Source organism: Olea europaea, chromosome 3, assembly GCF_002742605.1.
Source record: "Olea europaea var. sylvestris chromosome 3, O_europaea_v1, whole genome shotgun sequence".
Taxonomy (NCBI): Eukaryota; Viridiplantae; Streptophyta; class Magnoliopsida; order Lamiales; family Oleaceae; genus Olea; species Olea europaea.
The window spans coordinates 4,101,989-4,111,066 of NC_036239.1; positions in this window are offsets into that span (position 1 = coordinate 4,101,989).

Sequence of the window (9,078 nt, forward strand, 5' to 3'; positions counted from 1 at the left end):
ATCTTTGTAATGAACGTTTGATAATAAAGGACTTTATTTGAACGTATTTCGCTCTGACCTTGTTATCCTTAATCGTTCAACATATTTTGATTATACTTTTATCTGTTCACATTCCCATAAAGAAGGAATATATTTTTTCAAATATTTGTCGTTAATAAATCTCACGTGCTTGGTGCCATCTAAATCTTCCAAGTGATACGCTCCATTGGGTAACACATTGTTTATTTTGTATGGTCCTTCCCAATTGGGTGACCACTTCCCGTACTTTGGATCCTTGTTATCCAAAGGGAGTCTCGTCTTCTAAACTAGTTCGCCCAGGCTGAACGACTTGGCTATGACTTTTTTATTATAAAACTTAGCCATTCTTTGTTTTTAAACTTGCAATCTATCTAAAACGTCCAACTTTAATTCGTCTAACCCCAATAAATTTTGAACTAGTGATTCGGCATACTCATCATCATTCAACTCATGTTACAAGCACACTCTAATCGATTGTACGTTGATTTCCATAGGCAAAACGGCCTCCTGTCCATAAACAAGTTGGAAAGGAGTAATTTTGGTACTTGACCGAGGTGATGTTCTATAAACCCATAAGGCATTGTTCAGACATTCGTGCCAATTTTTGGCATTTTCATCTATCATCTTTCTGATGATATTTTTTAGAATTTTATTAGAAGATTCCGCTTGTCCGTTGGATTGAGTGTAGTATGGTGTGGAGTTTACTAATTTAACCCCAAACTCGCTCAAAAATTTGTTCACTTGATCCCCATTCAAAGATGTTCCGTTATTTACCATCAACGTTTGTGGAATTTCAAACCTATAAATGATGTGATCACGGATAAACTCTATAACATTCTTCTGGGCGATCTCTTTCAAAGTTACCGCCTCTACCCATTTGGTGAAATAGTCGGTTGCAACTATAACAAAAGTATGTTGCTTGGACGATGGGGGATAAATCTTCCCTATCAAGTCTATCGCCCAACCATTGAACGGCCAAGGTTTAATAATAGGTGTCATCTCTCGTGCTGGCGCCCTTTGTATTGGACCATACTTTTGGCATGTTAAACAACTCTTTGCATACCGAACGCATAATTCTCCCATCTTTGGTCAAAAATATCCACTCCTAATAATTAACCATCTCATCCTTTGGCCAGCTTGATGAGCTCCACATATCCCTTCGTGCACTTCAGCCATGATCGTCTTGGCTTCTTGCAAACTTACACACTTTAGTAATACACCATCAGAGCGTTTCTTAAACAACTCTTCGTTTATTAGTGTATAGTTTAGCAAACACAGCTTCATTTACATACTAATCCCTCCATTAGGTTCTTTAAGGAACCTTTTAATCTCTATTCTCCAATCCATTGCATCTCCATCTTGTATGCAGTGAAATTCAATTTTTCTCGCCCTTCTATGAGTCACGGGCAATATGATTCCATACTCACAAATAGACTTCCAATTCAAAACCTTCGAGTACCCTGAGGCCATTTGGGCTAACTAATTTGCCACGTCATTATATATCATATTAACGCATTGAAGTTCTACTTGGTCGAATTCTTCCAACAACTCTTGGGCGATCTCATATTGACTTATAATGGAATCACTTTGGCATTTAAAATCACCAATCAATTGGTGGATTACCAATTGAGAATCGCCCCTAACGATCACATTTCTTACTCCCATATCTATCATTAGTTCTAGGCCTACAATTAAGGCTTCATATTCGGCCTGATTGTTGATGCACATTCTGTCTAAAGTGAATGCGAACTTGTAGCAAATCCCTAAAGAATTAATCAATGCTACTCCTACTCCTGCACCTGCACCTTTAGAAGTTTTTGACCCATCGAAATACAACACCCAAGGTTTTAACTCGAACGAATTGATTTCTAGTTCAATTTCTTCAGGTATGTCAAGGCATGGATGATCGGCTAGCAAATTAGCCAAAGCCTTATTTTTGACTGCCTTTTGGGGTATATATTGTATCTCGAATTCTGATAAAGTTAATGTCCAAAGGCCTACCCTTTGGTGTAAAATAGGGCGCGAGAACATATACTTAACTAAATTTACTTTAGAAATTAAATAAACGGTTACGGGCCGTAAATAAGCCCTTAATTTTGTACATGTGAAATACAATGCAAGACATAATTTTTCAATAGCAGAGTAATTACATTCACATTTCATTAACCATCTACTTAAGTAGTAAATTGCCCTTTCTTCACCAAATTGGTCTTCCTGTGCGACCATTCCAGCTATTGATTCTTTTTCAGCCGATACGTACACTTTCATTGGCCGTCCTTGGATTGGTGACACCAACACTGGTGGACTTGATAAATATGTCTTTAGGCTTTCAAAAGCCTTTTGATGTTTTTCTTTCCAGACGAATTCGTCCTGATTTTTCAGCTTTAAGAGTGGCGAAAAGACTTTAGTTCGCCCTGCACAGTTATAAATAAAGCGTCTTAAAAAGTTTACTTGGTTTAGAAACCTTTGCAATTCTTTTTTGTTGTTAGGTGGTTTGGCCTCTAAAATAACCTTCGCTTTATTTTTATCAAGTTCAATCCCTCTCTTGTGTACTAAGAAACCAAAAAAATTCCCTGCATTAACACCAAATGTACACTTCAAAGGATTCAACTTTAACTTATATTACTTCATTCGCTCAAACGAACATCTTAACTGTTCGAAATGGTCCTCTTCTTTAATGGACTTGACTACTATGTCATCTACATACACTTCAACAAACTTGCCTATCATATCATGAAAGATTAAATTCATTGCCCGTTGATATGTTGCCCCTACATTTTTTAGGCCGAAAGGCATAACCACCCATTCAAAACATCCTAGAGACCTAGGGCATCTAAAGGCAGTTTTGTGTATGTTTTCTTCAACTATATAAATTTGATTGTATCCTGAATACCCATCCATGAAAGAATACATGATATGTCCGGCAGTCGAGTCTACTAAAGAATCCACCGTGGGCATTGGATACTCATCTTTGGGTGTAGCTATGTTTAAATTCCTAAAGTCTATACACACCCTTAGTTTACCATTTTTTTTAGTACTGGCACGATATTGGACAACCATTCAACATATCTGGCTATTCTTATAAAACCTACTTTCAATAATCGCTCTATCTCTTTCTTGATTTCAGGGAGTACATTGGGAGCAAAACGTATAGGAGACTGTCTATGAGGTTTAAAGTTAGGCTTAGTTGGTAACCTATATTCCACCAAGTCTCTATCTAAACCAGGCATTTGTTCATATTCCCAAGCAAAACAATCTTTGTACTCTTTTAGCAAAGCGATTAATTTATTACTAATCTCTTGATCAAGCATCTGGCTGATGAATGTTGGACGATCTTCTCCTTCATTGCTAATGTTTACTTTGATCAGAGGGTCTTGTGCATGAGCGTATCCAGGTTTGACGATCCGCATTACTTCGTCGTCCAGTTCCCTTGTAAGTACTTCTTCTTCTAAACAGTCCACCTTGTTGACTTCTCGGCCAATGCTTTGTTCTAACTCGAATACTGCCAACTTGTCCTTTAGCGCTTTTAGGGCTGTCTCTTCTTTCGCATTGTCATTGCATTCCTTATTGAAAGCCATTAGTCTGGCTTTGAAGGCCTGAATGTCGGCCATTTGTTTTTGTAACTTAGAATCTATTCAAGACTCCTTGATTATTCTTTTGTCAATTACTAGCTCTTCTAGGGCCACTATATTTGGCCTCATCTTTTTGAACATTTCAGTGAGTGCGTCCACTGAGAATGGTTCTTCGCTTTGCGCGACAACTTGAGTTTCTTCTCCATCTTGTACTACCCTGACAGGTCCATAATTTCCTTCGTACATGAACTTTTCCACCGAGTTTGCTTCTGCGACAAAAGGCCTATGATCGGCCTAAACCACCTCTGCTTCGCCTTTGTTATTCCAAAAGATCAGGCATTGATAGAGCGATGAGGGTATACACCGACTTCCGTGTATCCAATCTCTTCCTAGTAGCACATTGTAACTAGTAGGACCATCTATTACAAAGAAGACAGTGGTCCTAGTAGTCGTCCCTATAGTTATGTCCAATGGCATAACTCCCTTAGCTGAAGTTGCTCCTCCATTGAAGCTCGTGAGGATGACTTCTGTAGGAATCATGTCACCCTCTGTCTTTGCGAACTTCCTCATCATCCTAGATGGAATGGTGTTTATAGCTACTACATTGTCGACAAGCACTTTTGCCACTGGGATGCCGTTAACTAGAGCTTTAACGTACAACGGCCTCAAGTGTTTAGTCAATTTTATGGCTAGTCGTTTAAAAATAACCTTTTCGGCAACCTCTATTTCTACTTCCTACTTGTTCTCTGTCGAATTATCCCCCTGTGATAAGTCGACGTGCAGTATATCGCGCTGATCCTCTGTCTCCTGAACTTCCTTCCTACTTTTTTCTAATGCTTCCTCATCAGTTACTCAACCTGTGGGAGGGGGCATTATTCTTGAAGGTGACCCATACTTTTCAGAGCGAGGCACTCTCTTCTTCTTTTTGGGTGTCCCGTACAGTACGTAGAAATTGAAAGGACGCCCAGATGGTTCTCCTAACAAGTCTACTTCGCGAACTCCCTCTCGATGTAGTTGCTTCAACAGAGTATTGCGCGATACTCCTCTCTTTCTTCCTTCTGCTTCTAGGTCGATTTCTTCTTCAATGTCTGTCATCCCGTCGTCCTCTTCATCGTTGTAGGCCTCTCTAGAAGTCTGGCCTTCTTCACATACCAGCACGCAAGCTTCTCCTTCGTTACCCTCCCTCTCTTCTTCTTTTTCTTTATTCTTGAATTCATTGGCCAGTAAGTAATTATTGGCCACGACAGGAGGTAACGTACCGAACTGGATGGTAAGGGGCTGATCTGGATCTTCTCCATCCCTTCTGTCCCGCTCAAACTTTGATCTCCCAGAAGAAGTTTCTGGCAGTTCCTTCATTGATTCATCTGTACCGGTCTCTTCACTATCTTTGAGGACATTTTGATTGACTACCTTGAGTAATTTAGGTGCTTTAGGATGTGGCACTCCCTGTTGCTGCCTCATCATCCGTCCATAGTTTCGTTGGAAACACCTTTGTTGGGTTCTAGTCATCTCATCGAAGGGTATTGCCCTTCCTGCATTATACTGGAATGAATGTCATACATTTGGCCGGCGAGATTGCGGCCTGAATGTTCTTCCATTATCTGCTGGGCTGAACTGCCTCTCAAAAGGCGGTCCTCTATAGAATGATGTACCTCGCCCTCTACCAGGCTGAGTGTTTGGGAAGAAGGTAGGGCGATGGGGATGTTACCATATCCCTGGTTTCTCCGTATTGCCATTCATTTCTCTTTTACATCTTGTACACAGGACGTCTTCGTCCTTTTTTGGTTCTTTCCCCTTGATTCGTTCAAAGACACTGGGATGTGGTCTAGGATCCTCTTTCTCATCATCTACGACCAACTTGAATTTTGACAACTTGTTTTTGAATCCAGACGTCACCATGTTCAGTCCAAGTGGCTATGGAAAAGGATTTTCATCCACTGCCATCTTCTTTTTATCGTCGAACGTAATTCGTCATGATTCAATAGCATCCTGTTTAACAACGTCTTGTGTGAGTTCTCCAAGTAATGCACGCATGGTTCGAGAACTCAACTCCGTCATTGGTTCGTAACGACTGTTACTGCTCTGATTATGTCCATCTGTTCGTGGAGAGGCATGTTGCTCCTCATATCGCTCGATCACAGACTGGACTCCTCCCTGACTTACTGCTTCCTTATCGGATCTCTGAGGCATATTGTTTCACCTTTTGTACTTTCAACACCAAACATCACTGTCCCACTGGGCGTGCCAAATTGTTTCGCGCGGGTTAGTCGCTAACAATTAAAAGGGATCAGACGATTGTGTAAGGGACAAACCTCTTGAGACAAAATCCCAAAAAGGAGTGTTCTTTTATTGGTGATGACTTTACAACTGGAAATCGAAAACAAAGTGTCTCCAAGGGGCGCAAGCACACGAGTTACTGAAAAAAGTGTTTAAATCTTAAACTAAGGAAATTAAAATTACATGTTCTCTGTTCGAGAGTTTTTGATTCGATCCTTTGTTCTATGTCTTTTCTCCCTTTTATACTTCATGAACGATCTCTTTGTGATCAACCGCCTAAAAACTGTTTGATCGTTCTACAACTGCCCACTTTCCTCGTAATGGCCAACTTGTCATGAAAACTGCCTTTTTTAATTGCTGTCATTATTCTTCGTCGTTCAACCGCTTTCGATTGAATTCCTTGAATCGTGGAATGTGATAGGGTTGCTTTAATAACTTCTTTGATAACTACACTTCTTGATAACCACAACGTTTTATGTTTGTTAAGACCTTAGACGACTTAAAGGTTTGGGCGAGAATAGAGTAACAGCTCTGGGCGACTGTATGGCACTCCATTCGCTCAGATTCTGGACGACTTGCAAACTTGGACGATGGCGTTACCGCGTTCTTGGGCCTTCATCTTGAATTGTTTGATTGTGTTTCGTTCTTTGGACTATCTGATTTGGGGATCTTCCAATTGGATTTCATTCCTTGGACCATTCGATTTGGGCTGAATTTTTATGTGTCAACACTATAATTTCTGGAAATTAGTAAATTTAAGCTGGCTCCACTTCATGCGCAATTTCAACATGGAAAACAAATTCGGCCACAAAAATCTCAACCCGTCCCATAATTACATTCTATATCAGCTTGAAATGATTCCATTATGAATTTGCAGAGCGAGGCATCAAATCAAATATCTAATGGTCGTGTGTGTAAATTCAAGCCAGTGCTAGTTTTGCTTCAAAATGCAGAAACCCAGATGAAAATGAATCAAATCCACGGGGCAGTTAAAAAACCACAAAAATCATTCTTGATTTTGCTTTTTCCAAACACAAATCCTTCGTTAATCTTGCAAGACTCCTCTTTTTTATTCAAAATTGTGAGGACCTTTTTATTTGGAATTTAATTGCAAATCTTATTCTCACGGAAACGACCCCTGAAAATGCCTTCCAAGTGTTTGTTTTGATGCTTGTAAAATGGGGTTTTAGGGGATGAGTATTCTTTTCCATTAGTGTTAAAATCATGTTCAAGGTTGCTGTCCAAATATGATGGAAAATATGATCACTGGCTATGTGAAATTGGAGCATGGGTTTGACGTTGCTACTAATTTGTTCGAGAAAATGCCAGAGGGGGACTTGATTTCTTGGAATTTGATGATTGGTTGTTGCGTAAAGAATGAGAAGTTGGAAATGGCTAGTCTTTTGTTTGATAAGATGAGAGAAAGGGACGTGGTGAGCTGGGCTACTATGGTTGATGGGTACGCAAAAAATGGGAAGTGTTGATGTTGATAAGCCTCGCATGACAAGGCTGCAAAAATACTACATGGCAAGCAGATCAGGGCCCCACACTCCACGTCCAATTGTGAAGAGGCAGTTGGCCGAACACCTTGAAGAGGCCGAACCAATGTGGGATTCCAAACCCATCTAATTGAGTTGAACCCTTTGCAAAGGACCGAACCCTCGTTAGGAGAGAGGCTATAGAAGGGACTCAATATGAGATCTTTCATTGAAGGACTTTGTTATATGTACATCAAACTTTACATAATGTCATATGTCACTCTATCATTTGTTAATTTAAAATACATTCAACTTTTTCATCCAATCTTTTCCCTCAATATCATTTTATGTAATCCCTTATATACACTTTTTATATATAAGTAACATAATCCTTGGTATGTGATTAATGTAACAACTCACTGCTGTCGTCACCCTACCCAGCCAATTAGGTCAAGTCTAAGCCTCATACCAGGCATTATGAACAATAAAAATGTATTAGCATTTAATGCTCATGATTGATTGACATCTTCGACAAAAAGCCTCAACCACACGAATGAGTCCACATACACTTTCATCCTACGGTTATTGATCATCCAATTTTACTATAAAAGATCACACAATGTGTCATTTCAAAGGGAATGCAAGTTTAGACTCTCAAGTTATATATTCACTCCATCACTATTTTATCTATCACTCCCCAAAGTCAACTTCCTTTTTTATATTGGAGACTCATGACTAAAGCTCTCCCACATTCATATACTTATTTCTCCAACTGGCTTGACCGTCGAAGTGTTCGCGACAAACTCTACCCTAATCAAAGGAAGCCACGTGTGAGATTAATGATTTGTCCAAATGTGTACGAACTAGGCTTACGTGGACATGAAAGGCATTGGGATCTGTTGGCGAAGTTAGGGGTACAAAATTCGAGGTCAACAAATGTCTCTATATGTTTCTTTGATGCTATGCCTCGAAGAAACATGATTTCGGCAACACAATGATAGATAGGTATGCCAAAAATAGACGTTGTAAGGAAGAGCTGAAAGTCCTTAGTGCTATGTTAATTTGATTTGGCTCCCGATGGTGTAACTTTGTTGACTCCTCTTTTAGCAACTGCGCAATTAGGGTGCATTGATGAAGGGGTAACAACCCATCGTTATATGGAAGACCAAGTGATTGTAACTAGTGGAAAAAATGGTGTTAGAGCTGGATATGGATGTATCTGGGCGTTTTAGCTTTTGATTTGTTCACGGAAATGGACAGACTCTCTTTAGAACCAGATGATATGACATTCATTGCAGTTATGAATTCTTGTGGCCATGCTGGACTGGTGAAGGTATGGTTTGCTTTGAAATTATGAGAAGATTTTGTTGGAAAAAATGGTTTAATGGGTCAACTTTGAGCCCAAATTTCAGTGGGACCCACCTTTTAAATAATACGGGACCTAGCATATTCACGTTCTACTCCGCGAGATGATTAACGTGATATATTTATTTATCGAAAACCATTTAAAATTGAATGAAATATTAAGCGTTAAAGTAACCCACATAAACTAAGGATTATGGAAGAATTTGATTTGTCAAACACTTATCCCACATAGGAAAGTTAGGAAACTTTGGTGTGGTTTATAAGGTGGAAGTTTGGAATTGGGTTTGGGCCCCAAGGGGTACCAATAGTCTTTGGAAGGGAGAAGACCTATATCCCATTGGGTTCGGTCATAAACCCACACGCGCGCG